At 42.9% G+C, this 24,312-nt stretch overlaps 1 protein-coding gene across 35 annotated transcripts in view; it reads right to left on the reverse strand.

Annotated features, from left to right (window-relative positions):
* Positions 1-24,312, reverse strand: part of RBFOX1 (RNA binding fox-1 homolog 1) — a 1,500,640-nt gene that overhangs the window by 211,472 nt on the left and 1,264,856 nt on the right. The window lies entirely within an intron of this gene.

The following is a 24,312-nucleotide window of genomic DNA, read 5'->3' on the forward strand; positions in this document are numbered from 1 at the left end:
ACAGAGTAGGAAATCATAGCTGGGCATGAATATTTTTTGCTTCCGTCCCCATAAAGTTCCGAAAGGGAACATAGTGATTACCCCACTGAGCAAAATGTAATTTCATTAAACTTTGGTAGTGGCACAATGATCAGCTGCCCCCACTGTTCTTGGTAAGGAATCTAAGCAAACAAGTGCTTCATATAAGGCGTACTTCTAAAATGGCTTTCTCCCACTTCTTAGCCTGCCCCCAGCTTTTATTTTATTCCCAGGGATACATCAAGAGCTTGGGGAGAATTCATGCAGTATAGATCAGTCGGGCATTGACAGCACTTCACACTTTGACAAGCTGCTTTGGCTCTGTTTAAAGTCTGCAATCGGGCCTCGCCCATCAAGGCCATGGCTATTGAATTATTGACAGTCTCTTGCTGCGGTGCGAAAGGGAAGGGAGCGCCATAACCTCGGCTCAATAAAGATGAAATGGAAACCCTCTCAGAATCTTGCTTTAGCACGTTAAAGGAGTTTTAATGGGCTGGTTTAAAATGCAGGAAGAGAATGCATTAGGGATGATTACATTTGCCATGACTAAATACATGTGCATGCAGGAAAAGAATTTTATGACTGAGCAGGTAGAGGAGAGATGTGCCGTCTTCGTCTCCCATCCTACTCTAAACCTGTAACAGAAAGGGTTGGTTAGAGCGCTGATGGGGTAGAATTAGTTATCTCATAGAATTACATGGAAAACAGAAACAGGAGCAAAATTGCCCATGCTCACTTATTTGTCCCATGTCTAGAATGGAATTGTATTCTCAAATTGTGATTTTGGTTGTTTATGCGGGATGCAGTGATGGCCACAAACTTAGGTGGCTTTAAGAGAGGATTAACCATGATTGGGAGCCGCCCAGAGTGGCTAATGCTTTTGATGACTACTAGGCTTGATGGTTATACTCTGCCTCCACAGTCAGAGGCAGCACTGTGTCTGAACGCCAATTGCTGGAAATAACAGGAGGAGGAGAGGAGTAGTAGTATGGATTTGATATCCCGCTTTATAACTACCTCAAAGCGGCTAACATCCTCCTTTCCCTTCCTCCCCCACAACAAACACTCTGTGAGGTGAGTGGGGCTGAGAGACTTCAAAGAAATGTGACTAGCCCAAGGTCACCCAGCAGCTGCATGTGGAGGAGCAGTGACGCAAACCCGATTCCCCAGAGTACAAGCCTACCACTCTTAACCACTACACCACACTGGTTTTGGGGCTCAGGCATCCTGCATGAGAGTTTCCCATAGGCATCTGGTTGGCCACTTTTAAAACAGGACACTAGACTGGATGGGCCAGTGACAGTTATTGAGAAACATTTAGACAGGGATTGGAGCTGAAGTACCCCAAAATGCCAACACTGCCTGACACCACCCTAAAAATTGGTTAGAGATTAGAACAATTAATTATTTATATTACTTCAATCCATCTCAAAACATTATTTCTTTTCAGATTTTGCACTATATTCTAGTTTTGTTCCATTTTTATGAGTATTGTGATTTAGTATACATTATTTGTAGTTTGATTACTTTGCTGTAATATTTTATTATTTTGTATGTTATATTGGTTTTTCAGCAAATCAGCTATTGTGCAATATGGAAATTTTAATTTTGGTGTTTTATTGCTCTTTTTGGAAAAGTGACATTTGTTGTTCTTATTGTTAAAAATTTAACAACAACAACAACAACACACACACACACACACACACACACACACACACACACACACGAGTATTGTCTAAATATTGCCTTTCCGGGGTGGTGGTGGTTTTTTTGTGCAAGAGCACCTCTGACCTTGCACCTGCCCTGCTGGAATGAGCCTTCATAAGGCTCTGATGGGTGGAAAAGCCAGCTTTGAACTCTCATGCGCACACACGCCTTAGAATTACATGGTTCTTCCCCAAAGAGGTGGAAGTGAAACCACTCTGCCAACGCTTTCTCTCACAATTTAAACAAATCATCTGTGAAAGGCAAGAATAATGATGAAATACAGAGAGGGTTTTACAGAACAGAGCTGAAATTTCTTACAAGAGATTTCTAACCATGATGGCTGTGCTCTGCCTCCACAGTCAGAGGCAGCAACGCTTCTGAATACCAGTTGCTGGAAACCACAGGAGGGGAGAGGGCTGTCGTGTTCAGATCCTGCTTGCAGGATTCCCACAGGCATGTGAGTGACTACTGTGAGAACAGGATGTTGGAATAGATGGGCCATTGCCTGATCCAGCAGGTTCTCATTTTCTTTCCCCCCTTTCCTTCTGAAAAAAGAGGGCAATTTTGATTAGTATTCTTCTAATACGCCCCACCACTTTTTGTGGGAACAACTCCCACCCCCACCCCCGCTCACAAGGCCATGGAAGGATGCGAGGTGTCAGCAGTTGCGGAGGATGCAAAAGGTTTCCCGGAAAGTTGGTGCTATTACCACTTCCAACAGCAACAAAACAAGCAAACGAACAACAAAAGAAAATTTGGAAACAAGTTTTTGTTTGGAAACAAAAAAGAAGCTGTGCTGCCGCCGTGCTTAATAGTGAGCTCTGGAGAAACTTCTGGAAAATCTCTCCTCCACCTACAGAATATTTTGGTGAAATAGTCATTCCCACGCCATCCTGAATTTCCTTCGCCCACAATGAAGGCAGCAATGGGAATTTCAAGAGGCCATGTTTGCTCAGCTCTAGAAAACACGAGCTGTCGCTGGTAAAATGTAATGGTTGGAAGATATGGAAAGTAGTCTGTTCCCTTCCGGGGAATTCTAAGGGTGAAAATTCTCATGGGTTAATTTATGAAAAGGAAAGCTCTTCCCACACACACACCTCCCTGAACCATAAAAAATAATTCCACTTTGCAGTTTCCCCATAATATTCTCCATCATTTATTCTAGTATTGCAGGGGGTTGGATTAGATGACCCCCAGGGTACCTTCCAACTCTATGATTCTATGATTTTTGGTGATGGCCACCACCACCACCCTCCAACAATGCCCTGGAATGATGTTAGGTCTGGACCATTGTGGGGGACATACACAGAGTTGGGCTCCTGCTTACTCTACTTGCCAACCCTACTGCGATCCCTTCATTAACCTCCTAGAGATTCTTCTACTACTAATATTGCTTTTCACCTTCCCATTTCTGAAGCCACTTCTCTCTTCTATTCTTTGCACCCTTGTTTTACCTATGTCCCCCTCCTTTTGTGCAAACCCCACTTTGCACACACCTGCCCCCAATGGAATAACCTCCAGCATCTTCCTCCTCCCACACACTGCGGCTACTAAGCACCCTTTCCACCTTGGGTCCAAGTGCGACATCTATAGGTGCCAAGCCATTACTATTTCATACACCCAGGCCTTCCAGATGTTGATATTTATATCCTGCTCACTTAGTGTGAGCTTGCTGTGTTGTAGTGATGGCTTGAGATACTATTATGGGTGAGAATGGGTTCTTGGGGAAATGTTTACAATGAGATCACTTTTAGTTATTCTTGCTACAGCTTGGCAACAATTATGTAAGTTGCCTTGGGGGTTTCCAATATACAATGACACATAAAGAAGAACAAGATGATGAATAAGAAATTGTTGGTGCTTATAAGCAGCAGTAGCTATATTAAGCAGAAGCAGCTGATATCTACTGTCCCTCTGGAGAAAATCAGGGTTGTATCCAATGCTAGCCCTACTCAGAGAAGATCTACTAAAATGAATGAACCTAAATTAGTCATATCCATTGATTTCAATGGGTCTACTCTGAGTAGGGCTAGCATTAGATACAACCTAATGTCTCCCTAATTTGCCCACAACAATTTTGTGCACAGCTCTGTCTGGACCAAAGAGAGAAGGAGCCCAACTATGTCCCTACTCTGACATTAGGTAAACAGCTTTAAACCTTCAGGTTCAGGATGTGACCTAGCCTTCCAAATGACTATGGGAGACCCTAGCAGGAGAGGGGAAACATGTTAACAACACACTGGGACAAGACAGTCTACTAGCACCTCTGTGAAACTGCCTTGAAGATCAGCTATTGAAAATGCTAACAAAGGGCCACTGGAGAGCAGATAGCCAGTCTGCCTTGGGTAGCTGATTAATATTAAAAAATTCTGATTTTTCTTCTTCTTACATAATCTCTTTTCTTCTTCAAATTTATACCTGCCAAGATTTACTTGTCTTTTAATAGCTGATGTCAGGGAAGCAACACGCAGAAAATCCCCACCTCAGGACTATAATTTTGAACACAATGAGACGCGCATCAACTTGTCGCAGTGACATGTGGCAAATTATTCCACGTGGACTTCTAAAGTGCATCCTAAAAGCTTCAAAGTGTGTGTGTGTGTATGCGTGTGTGTAAAATAAGAATTCAAATTGATGATCACAGCTCTTACCCAGTCAATTCATCTAGTGTGACCCCCTCACTTTTCTTTCCACCATGGCTACACAGCATTTGCTTCCCAGCAAATCAACAATTCATGGGGAGAGGGGAGAGAGAGAGAGAGAACGCAAACCTTAACGACATATCTAAATTTGTGTCTGTTTGCTTGCGTAAGGATTATCTTTGCCTGTATCGAGCATTGTAAGTGAATCAAAGATGCTTCTCAGTAGTAGGAATTAATCTCCAGACAAATATACAGAAGGACGCTTAGTCTGCCCCGGCTTTAATCGCTTCCAACTGGTTTGACTTATTCTAATTACATCCTTTATGTTATAAAAGCCATTTTTATGTTGCTGAGAAGCAGTTTCATTGCAAATACATGGATTCCACCACCCCTTTTTTTGCTGGGTTTCTGTTCCCATGTTGATTATGTAAATGGGACTCTCCAGTTTCCTCTAATTAGAAAAACACACTGCAGCAGCACATCAACCATTTTTAACATTAATAATACAGTGTTGGTGTCCTTTCACTGCACCTTTACATAATTTGTCAAAAAAGGGAAAGGGGGAAAACACACACACACACAAACCCATTAAAGCATCGTTTCCAACCGCTGTTAGAGCACTACAGGCAATTTCTCTCTCTCTCTCTCTCTCTCTCTCTCTCTCTCTCTCTCTCTCTCACACACACACACACACACACACACACACACACAGTCGTACCTACTGAATGGATTTCAAATTGCAGAATGAAAGTATAGGATCTATACTGGTGGAATTCCACTTAGAAAGCTTGTTTAAGCCGGAAAAGTGAAGAATAAATTTGCAGTGTGTGGCGGGCGGGCGGGGGCTTAGAATAAATGAGACAATTAAGTTCCAGTGCCTAATTATGGCAATGACTGTGAGTGTGAGGAAGAAATATCCCTGTTGCAAAGAGAACATTTCTCTCTCTCTCTCTCTCTCTCTCTCTCTCTCTCTCTCTCTCTCTCTCTCTCACACACACACACACACACAACCTATTTTCAGTGTTATTAGCTCACACCATGAAATTACATTTGTCTATTATATTTAAGGTATTTATAGCCTACTTTTTGACACAACCTTTCCAAGTGGCCTTATAATGCATCTTAAGATCAAAAGATCATAAAGGGAGGGCTAACCACAGCATTGCAGAGACCAATGAAATACCATGGCCTATCATTCTAAAGGCCACTGAATGCCCCATGTTTCTAGAAGGTGCTGAATGGCCAGTAAAATAGGTGCCCATCCAATGGGCGCAAAGGAGGGCAACATTTGAAGCTCATTCACCAAGAAGGTCCTCTGCATGATAATAAATATGGATGGGGACGCATCAAGTCACTGGCTCATCAAGCTCAGTATTACATACTTTCCCAGTTGTACCTGGAGATGCCAGGGACTGAACCAGCAACCTTCCACATACAAAGCAGATTCTCTACCACTGAGCTATGGGGGATTTGTTGGGTCTGCTTGTTAACAGTTTTAGTTTGACACTCCCAAAATGTGGGTCAGAATGCTGTTCCCAGTCAGATTACACACTTCTGCAGTGAACTCATTTCACAATTGTGAACTCATTTCACAATGAGTTTTCAATGCACAAGAGGCGTGCACAAAAATATGCATTTTACGACAAGACGAAAATGCATGCACAATGCAAATGTTACCAGGGAATACATCTGAAAACCTGCATATTTCAGGTAAAAAGGTGCACAGTGTGCAGAAAAAGTGTACACAAAATCTGCAAGCAGGACAGTGAAAGTAGAACACAACCATTGAGGCTATTTTATACAAATATAAAATACCTATTTAAACATATTTAAATAGCATTTCGTCACAAAATTTAGATTTAAACATGTATATTATCTCAATATGTGCATACCTAAATGTATTTTATATTAAAATACACATTTTTTAAAAACAGCAGCTTGGTACATCTCTTTGAACTGTATTCCAACATCCAGAGAAATGTGAAGTCCAAAAGGTTATAGTATCCCATAAGAATGTAAGAAAAGCTTGCTGAATTAAACCAGTGGTCCATCCAGCCCAGCATCTTGTTCTCACAGTCGCCAGACAGATGCTTATGGGAAACTTTCAAGCAACTCCCAAACACAAAAGCACGCTCCCCGCCTGGTATTGAAAGCATTGCTGTTTCAGACCATGGAGGCAAGGCATAGTCATCATGGCTAGTCACCACAGATAGTCTTCCAGTTCCCATGTTTTAATCCAGGAGGTGTAAATTAAGTCAATTTGTTTATTAATGTGGACGGAACAAAAATCTCCCTGTCTGTAAATATCACACAGTGCTGCTGCTTCATTATACAATGCAACCTGATTCAGTTGAACCTTTTCTTGTGGGGCAGGCTATAAAATGTTTTTCCAGCCTTCTGGCGGTTCCCTCATTGCGAAAAGCAAAGCTACAGGGAACCAGGCAGAGGGCCTTCTCGGTAGTGGTGCCCGCCCTGTGGAACGCCCTCCCATCAGATGTCAAAGAGATAAACAACTACCTGACATTCAGAAGACATCTTAAGGCAGCCCTGTTCAGGGAAGTTTTTAATGTATGACATATTAGTGTATTTTTGGTCTTTGTGGAAGCCGCCCAGAGTGGCTGGGGAAACCCAGCCAGATGGGTGGGGTACAAATAAATTATTATTATTATTATTATTATTATTATTATTATTATTATTATTTAGCTCCATTAACCCATGTGACACTCTCCTAGAGCCGATTCACCCTTGTGTATTCATTGCTGCAACATCATGTGGTGACCCATCCCCAAAGATTCAACACCATTAGATAGAACACCCATCAGTCCCATTCATACATTCAAAAGAAAATGTGAGGACTTAGTCTGGAGACAGAGACCTGCAGACATATGCTGGGTGTTCATAATTCCACCCCCAACATTCCCACTGAGAATATCTAAAGTGGGCTTGTACATGCAGTTGGTTAAAAGCACTTACAACACTCCTTAAAAAATCAGGAATCCTTTGGAAGGCCCAAAGCTCAGTGATAGAGCATCGCATGCAGATGGAGAACCACTGCCAGTCAATGTAGACATTATTAAGATAAATGAGCCAAGAGTTCAAGTCATTATGAGACACCTTCCAATGTTCCTAAGTTCAACCACAACACTCCTCCAGATCTGTCCATTCAACCTAGAAAGATCAGAAGTGAAGCAGGTGTGCCCTGTATTTTTAGGAATGTTGGGGTTCTGCCTTGCATGTGAACAGCCAACCTGCTTCCTCAACTTAAACCCACATATTCTATTTTGAATTCATAAGAAGGACTATGGTTTCAGACATGGTGCTTGTCAATGTAGTTAGAGGGCACCATGCGGTTGGGAACACACACACACACACACACACGAGACATACACACTTGGCAGCCCTCCACTCAAATGAAGGCTTCAATGGGCAGCTTCCTTGCATCTGGAATAGAAAGTTGTGTGTTGAAGGGGCCAAGGGTAGTCAAATTTGCTTTTGGAAATGAAGGTTTCGGGGCCTTAGTCCATCAAACCATAGAATTAGCGCTTAGATTAAGATTTCTGTAATAAATTTGAAAGCGTATGTGTGTCTGTGTGAACGTATGTTTATTTTAAAAAAGAAAACAGTTGTAAAACCTCAGCTAACAGAAAATAAGGATATTAAGCATTGCGGGCCATCAGAATGACATTCTGGAGACACCAGGCCTGCAGCATTGCCTGTAGGACACAGTATCCCTTCATCCCTGGACCTTCTGATGTACTTCTTGGCTCCAGGGCTTAATTTGAGCCAGTGCTCACTGGAGACTGAGCCAGGTTCCTGAACAAATTGACTTCTGCTGATTTTTGTCTGCAAAGTGGCAGGCTGGAATTGTTGTTGTTGTTGTTAATGGTTTGCATTCTTCAGATGACTGATCTCTCGCTTCATTTCAATGACCCTTCCAATACATACACAACCTTGTTATAATTGCTATTGTTCTGTGCTTTGAATACTTCACTTTCAATTTAAAGAATACTGCAGCTCAGGGCTTCCCAATGTTTGGGTTCACAGACCACCAGCGGTCCATTAACTTTATTCAGCGACTCTGCAGCGTGATTTTGCTTTGCTACACATATGCGTGAGGAATGGTGTGTTGTCCCTGTGTTTATAGAACAGGGACACAGAGGCTGATCTTTTTCTGCTTAGAACTGAGTGGTAGCTTGGAAGGTGAGTGGTACAGACCAGGAGTCTCTGCCACAGAGAGCAGAAAGATGGAGGGAGGTCCTGAGTGGGGGGGGGGGAGAGAGAGAGACTGGCAAAGTACTTTAAAGGACTGGAGAGTCAATATATGGGCAGATGGAGGATGAATGATGAATCTGACCTGAGACTCAAGCTGACAAATATTACACTGAACATCAAAGAACTTTGTTTACCACAGCAGTCACAGCTATTGCAGTAAAAGATTCATATTGATTTTTTAATTGTATCTTATTGCTTCTTTTATTTTATGTTGAATCTTATTGTATGGAAATTTGAATTCCAGATAGATAGATAGAGAGATAGATAGATAGATAGATCTGTTATGATTCCAAATAAAAGGCAGACAAATCATTAAGTGGTCTGCCAAGACTCTCAACAATTTTCAGGTGGTTCAGCAGGGGTGGGGGGAGTTTGGGAACCACTGCTCTTGACTCCTGGGGTGAGCAGAGTGAGATTCTCACATCAGGTCATCAACCTCAAATTCATGGCAGGCTATGAACTGGAGGGAAGTAATGCAGAGGAAGGAGTGTGGCTTGGCCGTGTGTTCCCCAACAGGAATGTATGCTTAGCCTGGAGAAGAGAAGACTGTGAGGTGATATGATAGCAAGCTTGCTTTCTGCTGCCCCAAAAGGTAGGCCACAAACCAATGGATTCATATTACAAGAAAAGAGATTCTGACTAAACATTAGGAAGAATTTTCTGAAAGTCAGAGCTGTTCAACAGTGGAACTGGTTACCTCAGAAGGTGATGGACTCTCCTTCATTGGAGGTTAAACAGAGTGTGGATGGCCATCTAACAGGTGTTATTCAGCTGTGAATCCTGCACCATGGGCAGTTAAACTAGATGGTCTTTGGGGTGCCTTTCAATTACAATTCTATGATTTTGTGATTTAAATAAAACCTTCATTCAGTGATCAAATGTGATGATCCTCATGTGCTTTGCTTTGACTTCAGTATACGTTAGTTATTTTTGCATGAAAAGTGCATTAATGTTCAGGGGCTGGTGAAACAGCAAGCATCAATAAGCAATTCTCTTCCTCCCCACACTTTTTCTCTCCTTTTTCCAGAAATGCTTAACAGCGAGTTTTAAAATATTTATCAATAATACATTTTTCGTTCTCTCTTTTTATTGTAAAGCTGGGAGCCTTGAGAAAGCATCTGTCTTGTTTTACAACCTTGGTGGCTAAGAAAGTGCTAGCAAATGCATTTTTGACAGTTCAAGAAAATATGTCCAATAGCTATGTCTATGCAGCACTAGCATTGTTCTAATTATTTATCATTTTTTACATCTGACTCTTCCTCCGGGCAGCTCATTATGTTGTCATTCTCACAGGGCAGGAATAGCTTCAAGTAGTATGATATCTGACCTTTGGCCAGAATGAATGGAGATGATGGGAGCTGTAGCTAAGCAACTTCTGGAGGACCACAGGTTAGCCTTCCTACTTCCCTCAACCCCAGCCAGCATGGCCATTGGTCTGGGATGAAGGGAGTTCTAGTCCGGCAAAATATGAAGGGTAGCTAACCTGTGGCATTCCAGATGTTGATGACCTACAACAACCATCACCCCAGCCAGCACGGCCAGAGGTCAGGAGAGTTGTAATCTATCAACATCTAGAAGGCACCCTGGTAGCTCCCCATGCCCTGTTAATCAATGTTGTCATTTGCCTTTGAGCATATTTTTCAAACCTGTGGCCTGGAGGAAATACTCTCATGACAGGAGGCTTCAACATAGGGTTAATCTCTACTCTGGATGGCAGAAGATCTCCAGGGTTTTGGGATGGGGGGATAAATTTGATTCTACTTGCATTTAAAGGTGAGCTTACCTAATTCATGCTTTCTGAAACAAGATGTGAATCAAAACATAACTAATCCTTTGAAATTTGCACAGCTCTGAATATGGTAATGCAATTCTCCAGCAAAGCAATTTGTAATTATTATTATTTTTACAAATGCATATACTAGGGTAAAATGTACATATCATTTGAAATATAAGTGCATTACATTAGGGAAAAGAATGCTTGCCAAAAATCGTATGTTAGGCAAAAGTGCATACAAAAAATGTGCATATTGGGAGAAATTTGCACTAAAATGCTGATGAACTTCCACAACAACTTTTAAAAGAAGTAAAACACTGTGGTAATGTAGAGAGTGGAAGTTAAGAACTTAAAAATGAGAAGCAGAGAGAAACTGAAATGTACACATTTGCCTGTCCCTGTTAATGGTCTTTGTAGGGGTCTTTCTGGTCACTTTCCTATCTTTTTAATTGGAGGTTCCAGGACCACCTGTAAGGCAAAGAAAACTGAGGTGTTTCTTTGTTATGCACTTCAGGATTCAGGCTCAGCACTGAAGACAAATTTCTGCTTGGAAATTAAGTCTCAGAGATGGAACAAGATATGCAAGGTGGATTGGGAGTGGTAGGTGGGAAGGCAGAAGGAAAAGAAATTCACTCCCAAGGCCTATTTCTCTTAGGCTGGGAGACTCTTGCGCATGTTGTGTGACATGCCTGCCCTGTCAAGCAAACCTTATCTGTCAGTGCAGCACTCAATCATCCTGGCCAGAATGCATCTTTGTGATGTCCTAAGGCTCCATATCACTTTTCCACAGGAGTATAACCACTGACTTACTAGAATGCACAGCTTTCTTTTTTCCTAAGGCAAACAACCAACAGATTGATAATACAAAAGGAATGCAATACTAGGAGTGAGCTGAACCAACGCACCAGTTTTTGAAAACATTTTCAGTGGTGGAAAAAAGAGAGAGAAAGAAAATGCCTTTCCTTTGGGGTGACAGCATTCCTTCTGCAAGTGTTCGTTGTTTAAACTGTCTTCACTTGCTCAGTTGCCCTTGCCCTCAGTTGCCCTTTGTGACATGTCATCATGGGACCAAATGATATTTGACTGCATGTGCCAATATCCAGCAACAGATAAGATTAGATTAAGAGTCAACCCATTCATTATGTGGCCTCCAACTGGGAAGAAACAGCCACATGATTCAATCAGCAGAGAGGAAAGAGTTGATGTCAGAAATAAACAACAGATTTGGGGAATGGTTTATATGATTTGCTTTTTTACTTGGGGTGGATATACACCCTAAAAATCTACCACAGCTGCTGAATATGGGGCATTCAGCACAGCCCTATCAAAACATAGCCAAGATGCTATGCTCAGGATGGAGGGGGCCATGGCAAAAGCTACTCTAGTGGGAAGGTCCTCCTCTCTTTGTGGGCTGTGGTGGGTTTACCTGGCAGGAGCAATGCCTAGCAGCAATGTTTGATAGGCTGAGAGCTTCCCTTTCAATATCCAGCAATGCCCAAAACAAAGCTCCATCAGGGGCATTGTTAGAAGTTTACATGTCAGCTGGACTCAGCCAGCTGATACTGCTCACTGCACCAAGCCTTTGGCATCAACAGTGGATCTTGCCAAGGTGCAGGGTCCTGTTCATGAATGCTGGGTGCTAGCACTAGCCCTGCTTTTATTGGAGAAGCCATCTGGTGCAAAGCAAGAAATAGAGATGGGCCATACCTCAGTGGTACAAAATCTGCTTTGCATGCAGAAGATGTGTGGGTCAATAGGACTGGGGACTAATTATACTTCTAAGTTACAACGTTATAAATGTGTTATAAAAATGTGACACCTGGAAACTTGCATTGAGAGCTATATAACTTTTTTTCCCCTTAGCACTTTTTTAAATCAGTATAGATCCTGCCTGAGAGACACTGCTGTTTGAAACCTTGGAGAGCCACTGCCATTGCAGAGCCAGATGCACCATTAGTATCTCTTGGGATTTATGGGTTTATTTCCTCCAAAGAACTCATGGTTCTCCCTCCTTTCCATTTTATCATTGCTGTGACTAGCCCAAAGCCACCTCAGCAGTTCCTAGCCTAAATTAAGATTTGACCCTTAGTCTCCCAGGTCCTACTCACTAACCTCAGCACCATACAGGCTTACTGTTTTCCTGGTGAGCTGCATGTGCTTCCAGAAAAGTCCCCAATTTTCTTTCATCAACCTTTCAATGACACAACTTTGCACCTATTCTACAATAACTACAGGTCCTCTCTATAGTGGCCCTTGGGATTCAGAAAGCACCTAAAAACTGGCCAGTTTACACTAGCTATTTGCCATGCCCTCCCCTGTAAAAGCCCCCTTACCTTTGTTCCTACACCAAAGTGGAGCTTGCCCAGAATGTTGTTGCAAAGCTGTCAATGCCTGGTGTGTTCCAGTTCAAGATGCAGCTTCCAGAGTAGAGCTAGAGGCCACCAGCAAACCTATAGCTGTGAACACCAAATGCTTATGAATGTACACAGGGCTATGTATCAGATTTGGCTGAGCAGTAAGTCATATCGGGCATATTCAGAGGGCCTCAGACAAATTGGGTACACAAAGTGATGGATTGCTGAAAGTTGGGTTGGACTGGGCCAGAGTGATCCACAGCTCTTAGGGGTCAGGGCATCCAGCAGAAAGGAGAGGAAGGCAGGATGGGGGAAAAACACACACAAAGGCCAAGACCTACTTGACTGATGGCTATGATAAAGGAGGCCCAACACTGCTGCTTCTTTTCCTGCCTGACACTCTGACCTGAAGGGTCAATGCCTCTGCTCAACAGCTGATGAATGGAGGCATCAATCCTGTGTGGTACGGGTACTGCTTTTCCTGTGACTTTCTTCCTGCCTAACTGTCAAGGGCACTCCCAGCCAAAGGAATATTCACGGCAGAGAGTTCACTCTTTATTGTCAAAGATAACACTTGTAGTCACTTCTAAAAGTCTGGATACCTACGCACACCAATCTAGAGTCTAGGCAGCTACTCCCAGATCCACACTGTATGTAGCAGTTGCAGCAACTGGGGACCACTTGCCCTTCACCTGTTTATGAACCCTCCCCTAATGGGCTATGCACAAGAGACTGCACCTGCATGGAAACTTCCTCTGCTCTTCTTGCTTCAATTCTCTCCTGGGTCTGGGAGAAAGTACTAGTGCAGGAGAGGGTGGGGAAGCACCCAACCCTTCACTTGCCTGGCCGGCCTCTTCTTCCTCTTCCTCCAGCTTCCCAGCCTCTGTTTCTTGCCTCCTGGCTAGTACAGGTACCCAGAAACCACTGCCCCCCTCTTCTGAGTCAGCCCAATCGTCACATTCATCAGCGTCTTGCCAGTCCCTAACATTAACAGATTTTAAGAAGGAGGAAAGAATTGTGAAGTTGGACGGTCCCTGGGGGCCATCTAATTCAACCCCTTGCAATAAAGGAATCACACTGAAAGAAACTCTGACAGATGGCTATCCAATCTCTGTTGAAAAGCCACCAAAAAAGAGAGTCCACCACCTTCTGAGGTTGTCTATCCCACTGTTGAACTGCTGTTGTCCTCAGAAAGGTGTCCCTGAGGTTGAGTTGGATTCTCCTTTCTTGTAATTACTTCAATACCTACTCTCTGAAGCAGCAAAAAACAAGCTCACTGTGACAGCCCTCCAGATATTTGAAGATGACTATCGTATCACCTCTCTGTCTCCTCTTCTCTAGGCTAAAGATACCCAGCTCCCTCCACCATTCTGTGCACAGCTCTAATGTCTGTGGCTGGGATATGAGTCCTATTCAGACATTTACCCTCTAATGGGGAAGAAACAGGGTATTTTGTTTGCCCAAATCCCATTACAACAGCCTGAACCCCAACATGCCAGACTCCACCCCCTGACATCTCTATATGTCTGACAATCTGAAAGATGAGCCAGTGAACTTGCAAAGGCTGTTAAGGCCAGATCCCCCTGCTGAACTTCAGAACACAGAGATATTAGGAGGACTGTATGATCTAGTTGAGATTCCTGCGTTGCAGGTGGTTGGATATGATGACCCTCGAGGTTCTTTCCAACTCTACAATTCTATGCTTCTGTGAATCTATCTCAGTGACAGAGCATCACTGGGGAATGATAGTTGCTCAGTGGCAGAGCACTGCGTGCAGAAGACCCCAAATTCAATCCCTGGTGTCTCCAAGAAGGGTTGGGAAATCCTGGAGAGCCTTTTCCAGTCAGTGCAGATGATACTGAGCTAGATGAGCTAATAGCCTGACTCAGTATGAACCAGTCATCTCCTATGTTCATAGAAGATGGATATCAGTGACTAAGAAGGAACTGTCCTCAACCCACTTCAGAATTAGGACTACAAACATACACTTGCATGGGGTGCCTTCCTGATGGAGTGGGGTGGGGGGGGTGGGATTCTATTCTATTCCTGGTAAATCCGTTTACCAGGGGAGATTGGAGATGAGACATTATGTCGTCCACTTGAAACTCAAGATGGGTCCTGCATAGAGTGACACTGTCAGAGGTGTGCCAAGTCACATTATGGACAGAAAAACATGTCCTAAGAGATGGAACAAATATGCAGATGGAAGTAAGTATGCGACTGTAGTTAAGGGAATAAGCAACTTCTCCCTTCAAGGCATTTGAAAAATCATTAGATCATTGGGTAGGTAGGATTTGCCTGGGTAGTCAGGGATGCATATCTGCTGACAGAATGCAAGCTGCATTTATTGACAATTATATACATCTTTACCACATCCCCCTTTACTTTAATTATCCCCCCTTCTAAACATGGAAGCACTAACATTTCTATATTTACTTTGTAAGGAAGTACAAAGTCCTCTGATAATTCTTTGGTGGTGGGGTTTTTTTTTGGGGGGGGGGGTATTCTTTTCTCTGCTGTCTCCAGCTCTGCACACAGAATGCCAGCTGTGGTTGCCCCACATTTATATAATTGCATTAGGGTGCTTGCTGTTTTACTTTCACTCCTCTCCTTAATAATTCCCAACACTGAATTTGTCTCACCCCACCCCAAAAGCACAGTAGTTGCTATAAAATTACTCTCTTGTATACTCTCTCTCTCACTCTCCTTCACCCCCCCCCCGCACTTTGCAAATGTTCACACAGGCATTTTAAAAGGCCCAGCAGATAACATTAAAATAATGTTAAAAGCTGAGCACTCTTATTAGATAAAAGTGGGCCTAGCACATTAGGAGGTGTTGAGTTAATAGGAAAACAGCTTTGATTCACTAGCCTCTGTCTAACACACCAGTACAACAGAAGTAAAAAGGGAAATAGAAACTCCCCTCTAATCACCTCCTGTTAGCGACAACTATAGGCAAATTGCTAGTGAGGATTAAGTGGGGAGACTATCACAGGATCAGTGTCAAGCAGAAAAAAGGCTCAATTTGTGAGCGATCATGACTGTAATTGCTTCCTTAAGAGCTTTAGGATTTGCTAAGTGCAATCTTTTGGAGTGTGGACACAGCATAGGTGCAGAGGGACAGAAGGGGGAGGTGGAACACTAGGCAGGCTACAATACACTCAAATAATCCTGCCATTTGGTACACCTCCCTAGGGGCTCCACATGCCCTGATTTTTTAAGTTTAAAATGTTACTAAACCACTCCCTGTCTTTTGTCCTGGTTTTGGCGGTGATATCAGGGGTGAACATGCTTATCTGCCTGTTTCCCTTCCACCCTCTTCCTAAAACTGCCTGACCAGATAGCAGATATCAATGAATGCTTTTAAAAGCATAAGAAGAGCCCTGTTATGGATCGGACCCTGCACTTATCAACTCCAGCATCCTGGCCTCACAGTGTTCAACCAGATGCCTCTGGGAATCTAGGAAGCCTGAGTGCAACAGCATGTTCCCCACTTGTGGTTCCGATAAACTGGAATAAAGTTTCACAATGCCTTCAACAGCAGAGGTAGAGCACAGCTATTGGCTTCCTCTGTCCTTGATGCAGGGAGGGATTTGTTCTCATGTTTTTATCCTATTAATCAGAGGTGGACATAAGGTAGATTTAAAACTATTGGTAGATGTCTGGGTGATTTGCAGCCAATCAGCAATGATTTCTAACTCCCAATTATTTAACAGTAGCAGTAACAAAATTCCTCTTTCCGTATCCTAAGCTATACCATTGAAAAATAAAATAAAAAGCTTGGAGTGATATGGAGGGGATTTATGTAGAATCTCTGCACAGTTAAGCTACTCAAAGCAAATTGCTGGGCTCAGAATTCCTAGATGTTTCTTTTGCAGCAGCTTTTGGTTGGTAAGATCTCAGAGGAGGAAGAAGAGGAGGAGGAGGAGGAGATGATGGCAAGTAGATTCCACAAGCCCTCAGCACTCTGGAAATCACCATGAACATTGATGGCAATCATAATCACCATCCCCATTCCAGATCACTAGTCAATTCATGCTGAGAGAGAAAAGAACACAATGGTGATGTTGGGTCTAACATTATGAAACCATAATAAGACCCATGCTGGATCAGGCCAAAGCTCATCCAGTCCAGCATCATGTCCTCATATAAGTGACCAGTCAGATGCCTATGGGAAGTACACAAGCAAAACCTAGTCACAGCAGCACTCGCCCTATTTGTGCTTCTCAGCAGCTCATTTACAAAGGCATACTGCCTCCAACAGCGGAGTTATGTACATGATCCATTCATGTAGGCACTTTTGAGTCCCATCATTTTCAACAGAAGAGTTCAGCTTGTGCTTTAACTCACTTCCAGTGAAATCACTGGGAGCAAAAATTCACTGCTGTGGTTAAGACCAGCAATTCGCAGAGTGATGCAATTGCATTTTGAAGCCACCTGTTCTAGTGGCCCAATTGTAGCGAATTCTACAGATTATTCTAGTGAACTTAAACTGGCAAAAGAGGATGGTGTAAATCAAACGCTATTTACAGGCTGGTTTTCCTTCTGTCAAGCTTAAGCTGGCTAAGCCCTGATCCAGAACAGAGTTTGGAACTGGCATACTTTACCCTGGCTTAACATAAATTTACGCCAGCTTCTTGTGTATAGGATTGCCCTGTAAGAGTGATAATTGGAGCACTGCTCACAGAGATGGATTTAGGGGGCGATACAACAGGTTCCACCACACTGGGCACCAGGGCCGTCTTACCCATAGGCGCTAAGGGTGCAGGGCACCCGGGTGCTGGGCTCTCAGGGGCGCCGGGCCGAGAGTCCAGGGCCCGAAAGTTGAGTCCAGGGAAGAGCCTGCCCATTGGTCAGAACACCACAGCGGGCTCATCTGCTGCGGGTGGCTCTGCGCCGTGAGTTCGGGGGCAACCGAGCCAGCAAGACGCTGCGGCGGCCGGCCGGCTCTGCCCTCCTGCGCGCCTGGGACTGGGCAACCTGGGGGGGGGGATGCCGAGCGCATCTTTGCACCCCGGCACCACATATGCTTACCACAGCCCTGCTGGGCACTGACCCTGGAGGGTGCTGCAGCTATGATATAGTAGTGAATTGATCAGAATTGAAGGTCAAAGGCAGAAGGGTACCATTTTGGGGGCTGCTAAAGGGCACCTCCGTAATTTGAAAGACCATCCGTGCTGCTCAATCTGAAAATACTTTAAAGTGGTTTGCCTTTAAATTTAAACCGTTTTAAAACGGCTTGGTTAGGCTAAAACTACCTTAGATTCAAGAAGACTGTCTTAAGTGGCAGTCAGTGTGGCTGGTAACTGGAAGGGCTTTTCTATTGACTTTGATAGGGATGCTTCAGAAATCCGAGAAGTGAACTGATCTGCACCTTTCAGGTTTTAATGCATGGATCAGAAGAGAGATATGCATCAGATTCTGTACTTCTCCCAATGCAGCAATGTGATGCTCGGCTCAAAAAAAGGAAAAGAAAGAAAGAAGAAGTATCAAAATCCATTTTAAAATGCTATTTTGAGATAAAACCGTTCTAGAAATCTGTATGCTGAGATAAAATGTTATTTAAATGTGAATTAGTTTTTAATAATAAATAAATAAAAATGGCAGATTAATGCAGAAACAGTCTGATGTGTGGAGACAGGGGTTTGGGGTTTTTTTTTTTTGGAGTAAATGAATACAGGGTGTATAAGGTGAAGTAGGACCTTTGTCAGTATGGAATAATAGAGGGCAAGGAACCATCTTGGGTAGCAGTCCTTATCATGGCATGCTAGGTAGGTAGGCAGCATCTGTTATTACAATATTAGAGATGGAGGACTAAGGCCAATTCATTTCTCCCCCAATTCGTCTCTAAGGAAGGGCAAGCTCCAGATGAAAGGGTCGTCTAGCCAGAGTACCATATTATAGGCCCATGTACCCATTGGTGCATCCTGGTGCACTTATCTGATGATGCCAGGTGCAACATGGCAGACTAATGGGCCTAAAGGTAAAGGTACCCCTGCCCGTACGGGCCAGTCGTGTCCGACTCTGGGGTTGCTCATCTCACTCTAGAGGCCGGGAGCCGGCGCTGTCCGAAGACACTTCTGGGTCATGAGGCCAGCGTGACGAAGCTGCTCTGGTGAGCCAGCACCAGCACAGCACACGGAAACGCCATTTACCTTCCCGCTATAAAACGGTCCCTATTTATCTACTTGCACTTAAGAGTGCTTTCGAACTGCTAGGTGGGCAGGAGCTGGGACCGAACGACGGAGCTCACCCCGCCGCGGGGATTCGAACTGCCGGCCATACGATCGGCAAGTCCTAGGCACAGCGCCACCCGCGTCCCTAGGGCCTAGCTGCCATTTAATTTCCCCATAATGCTCCACAAGGTAGCATTCCTCAGAAGCATGATGGGGAGTGCTGTTGGGGTGGGGGCAGGGAGATAAGCAGAAGGACCACAGCTTAGTGGTAGAGCATCTGCTTTCATGCAGAAGACCCGGGTTCAATCCCTTGCACTTCCATGTAGGGCTGGGAAAACTCCTTTCTGAAATTCTGGGTTGCCACTGCCAGTCAGAGGGGGTGGTTGTTTTATTATCATTGAAACTGCCAGTCAGTGTTGACAACACTGCGTTAGATGGATCAACGGTCTAACTTGGTAAAAGGTGTGATCTTGCTGTGATCTGAGGCAGCTCCACATCATATGAATTCCCACCAATTTCCAAGCATTTGTTGTGTTGTTTTATTTTGAAACCAACTTCATGCCAGCATTGTGACATGTATCAGAAAGTCCCCTTCCAGTTTCTACTTTATGTCAATGGCCATGAAGACTAAGAACTGGTGCATCAAGTTCCGTTTCGGAAAGATTCAAGAGAAACGTTCTCATTTTACGCTTCGGACCATTTACTGTGCTCTTTACTGATTACTTGCGATGAAGTTGATAATTCTGTAATGCAGAATTTTGCTGTTTGTCTACTCGCTCACAGTAGTTTTGAGGTCAGTTGGCAACCCAGCCTCAGGGTAGGCGTGCGGCTAGAGATGGAGGGGGGAATTGATTCGGTTTGCATTTAAAGATGGAGCTACATATTTCACTTTCTCAAAATTATTGAAGCCAAGTACTGTTTGCAAAAAAATAATAATAATAATTATAGGTCAGATATGCCTACAAATGCATATATGCCTAGATAGCTCAGTTGGTTAGAGCATGGTGCTGACAACACCAGGTTGTAGGTTCGATCCCCATATAGGGCAACTGCATATTCCTGCATTTCAGGGGGTTGGACTACATGATCCTCAGGGTCTTTTCCAACTCTGCAATTCTATGATTCTATGATATTCAGTGCTGCATATATTCATGAAAATAACATTCAACTATATATTACGTAAGGTGAAATTGCTTTGCAAAAATGTATGTCTTAGGGAAACTGCATACAAAATTGTGTATGTTAAAATTAAATTGCACTAAAAAGCTGATTCTTTTTCACAAGGACTTAAAAAAAAGACATTCACAAACTGATGTGGAATTGTAGATAACTGAATTTAAGGTTGGAAAAATGAGAAACTGAGAGGAACAAAACTGACAGATGTAGCTTTCCTTGCTTGTGACTCAGCAAATCTAAACAATTGGGGTTCTGTTTTTGTTCATCTTATTGGAGAGGGGCAGAGATAGAAGTATCAACCATCCTTTGATACACCTTTATTTTTGATGAATTTAATATGTGTCCGCAATACAGGAATAGCCAAAAATAAAAACAGAGTCATTCAAATGTGAGAACGGAGATAATTCAGACAGAGTGTAATGCAATCTCATATGAAGTTATAATGATCATCACCATCATAAATCAATTAATTAAATTTCTATACTGTCCTTCACCAGAAGACCACAGGGCAGTTTACAACATGAAACACAACATGCATAATAATAGCAAAAGGAGTGGGGAGACAGTACCCCCTGGCTTTAGAAGGCTGTAGATTGATTAACAACCAAATACCTAGGTGAAGATGAATGTTGTTAGGCTTGCCACCTAACAATATGCAATAAAGGCACCAGGCATGCTTCCCTGGAGAAAGCATTCCACAAACGAGGGGCCACCACAGAAAATGTCAGTTCTTGTGCAGCTGCCCTCTGGACCTCACATGAAGGAAGAACAAGAAGAAGGACCTCAGATGGTGATTGCAGGGTTCAGGTTGGACTGAGCTGAATAATAATAATAATAATAATAATATTAATAATAATAATAATAATAATAATTTATTATTTATACCCCACCCATCTGGCTGGGTTTCCCCACTCACTCTGGGCGGCTCACAACAGAATATTAAAAACACACTAAAACACCAGTCATTAAAAACTTCTCTAAACGTGGCTGCCTTCAGATGTCTTCTAAAAGTCAGATACAGTGGTACCTCAGGTTACAGATCCTTCAGGTTACAGACGCTTCAGGTTACAGACTCCGCTAACCCAGAAATAGTACCTCGGGTTAAGAACTTTGCTTCAGGATGAGAACAGAAATCGTGCTGAGGTGGCACGGCGGCAGCGGGAGGCCCCATTAGCTAAAGTGGTACCTCAGGTTAAGAACAGTTTCAGGTTAAGATCAGACCTCCAGAACGAATTAAGTTCTTAACCCAAGGTACCACTGTAGTTGTTTATTTCCTTGACATCTGGTGGGAGGGGGTTCCACAGGGCAGGCGCCACTACCGAGAAGGCCCTCTGCCTGGTTCCCTGTAACCTCACTTCTCGCAGTGAGGGAAGCGCCAGAAAGACCTCGGAGCTGGACCTCTGTAACCAGGGTGAACAATGGGGGTGGAGATGCTTCTTCAGATATACTGGGCCCAGGCTGCTTAGGGCTTTATAGATTAAAAAAAAACCCAGCACTTTGAATTTGGCCTTGAAACTAAATGGCAGCCAGTGCTGTCGGGTCAGGATTGACGTTATATGCTCAAACCGTCTTCACCCAGTGAGCAGCCTGAATTCTGCACCAGCTGGAGGTTCTGAACCACCTTCAGAGGCAGTCCCATGTACAGTAGCATTTAGTACCATTGCCAGGTCTCCTGGGATTTTATGAGGTGGAGCAGATCAGTGTGTGGAACCTGGCGAGACAAGAGGGGACCGATTCCAATAGTGTGTCCAGAGAGAGGGGGAGAGAGAGAGAAAAAAATCAAACCTAGGCTCTGGAAGTCTGCTGGGCATGGAGGAGAGGTCATTGCAAAAGCTTTTCAAATGACAAAGAAATAATATCCTGCCCCCTTGATTTGGGTCGCTCTCCATGAGATTTTGATCCCCCCCCCAATACACTCATACCAAACCTGGGAAACTCCAGATTTGATCATGAGACTTGGTGATTCTATGAGTTACAACCCTAGATAACATATCTGAAAGTTCCTTTAACTGCAAAAGGTGGGACTTTAATTAAATCGAAAAATATAAAGAGTAGGTAAGAAAAAACCGATCCCACCAATGCTTAGATAGGCATTATTATACATAGTTCTAGCCCACAACACGATGAATTATGATATTTTCCTTCATCCTTTTGGGAGGGGCAGATGGAAAAAATGTTTATATAATACAAGTTTTGTTGATGTTTTTGAAGCTTCAACCAATAAAGACAGAGAAGAGAAATAAAAATCAGGTTTTGTCATCACCATCTTTTCCAGCTGAGTCCCATCCCCATCCCTACCCCCAATGACAAATTAATTTAACTTCCCGATTTCCCCCTTGCTGAATTAGCTTTGAAGTTTCAATCTAGATTACAAGTGTTAGTATATATCATTTAATAAATCTATAATTGTGGGGGAGGGAGGGAGAAAGAGAATGCCAATTAACCAAAGAAATGATCTAATTTAAGTGATCAGAATGTGAGCATTTCATCTATGCAGTACTAAAACAATTGGTTTCACTGAAGGAATGAAATAATCAGATCTCTGAATTCTGCATGACCTAATTTTTTACTACGCAAAAAGAAAAGACAGAACACACACACAAAATAAATTAATGGCCCCATTTAAATTGTACTAGAAACACAGACCATCCTCTTTTGCACAAGCAGTTATCAAAGCCGATATTACAGTAACTAATTGTCACAACGCAGCAACGTTTTACTATACAGTCATCATTCGATTACTTAGCAAGACCAGAGAAAAAGATTACACTCGACAGAAACCAGCGTCAAAAGAAAACTGCACCAATTATAGAAGGCTTTCTTGCATCCCCCCCCACCACCAATATATTTTGTCACCGCATGACAGCAATTAAATCATGAACAGTTACAGCAAAATGCAACACAAAATGCAACAAAATCATTGGTCTATTATTATTATTATTTTTGCAAGGGGGGACCTCATTTGTTCCATTTAGCCTTGAAAAGTATTGTGCTATTCTCACATCTCAAAACGTCATATTGCTAACATTTCAGAAAAAGAGCGGCAGAAGCAAGAGAGACCCACCAGAGGCCAGCAATCAATCATTGACAAATCTTACTAATGCACTCATAGTCTCAACACCCTATACAAATATTCAAGGCATCCTGCATATTTTTGAAACTGGGACTGCCATTGCCATCTTCTTAATTGCATTATAACAATTTCTTTTGGAAACTCCACTCGGGTGGGGAGAATCACTCCATCCTAGGAAGAGTTCCTTCTGAAGATTAAATGGAAATTAAGTATGACATCCTGTCTGCCATCACAAGACCTTATTATCTGGGAAACTACCGTCCCAAAAGGAGGGCACACCCAACCTCGAATTATGCATTTAACTCAAAAGAGATTTTAAAAATAAAAGGAGGTAACCCAGTCTTCCTGCAGAGCTGCTACTCCCTAAAAGAGATTGGTGGTAGATTTACAGCAGAAATAAACCTCTCCATGCAAATCAGTCCTCTAATGTACACCAGGTCTCTTAGGTTAAGAATGCATCCACATTTCTCTGCCTGTGAAGATTGCTTGGTTTAAATTGCAAGACCTAAACAAGCCGTGATAAAATGGAAGTGATCTAACTTTTGAGATTGGGGAAGAAAAACCATACATTTTGCTCTCTTTATTCACTGCCTGGGCAAAGAATGAAACGATTCACTTTTTCCAAAGCTTACTCCGAACACCCCACAGAAATAAAAAATACAAAATCAACCAGAGACTTGGCTTACTCTCTTCATAGTTAATAGCAACACAAACAGGAACACTGATTCGTTTAACACAGTATCTATTAATGGAAATTATTTATATGTTTTTGTTTTTAAAATAATAATTGCTATTATCACTACACATACAGCTTTCTTTATTTTAAAGGGTAAAGTATATATCTATACCTATCTATCTATATCTGAAAAACAATAAATTAAACATGCAAATATGTCTCGCTTCTAAATGCATTATCCCTCCCTCAGAAACTCTGTTAAGTTGTGAATCTCGAAAGGAAAATGATATTAGCCCACACTCCACCCACCTGAAAATCAAACCAAACCTCTTTCTTTTATACCGGCTGGACACATGACCCGGTCAACGAATCAAAAGACAGACCCGAGGAGATGACATACAGGCTATAAATGATATTACCACCCCCTTGGTAAGCAGAACAGCG

Source organism: Podarcis bocagei, assembly GCF_964188305.1.
Source record: "Podarcis bocagei genome assembly, chromosome: 14".
Taxonomy (NCBI): Eukaryota; Metazoa; Chordata; class Lepidosauria; order Squamata; family Lacertidae; genus Podarcis; species Podarcis bocagei.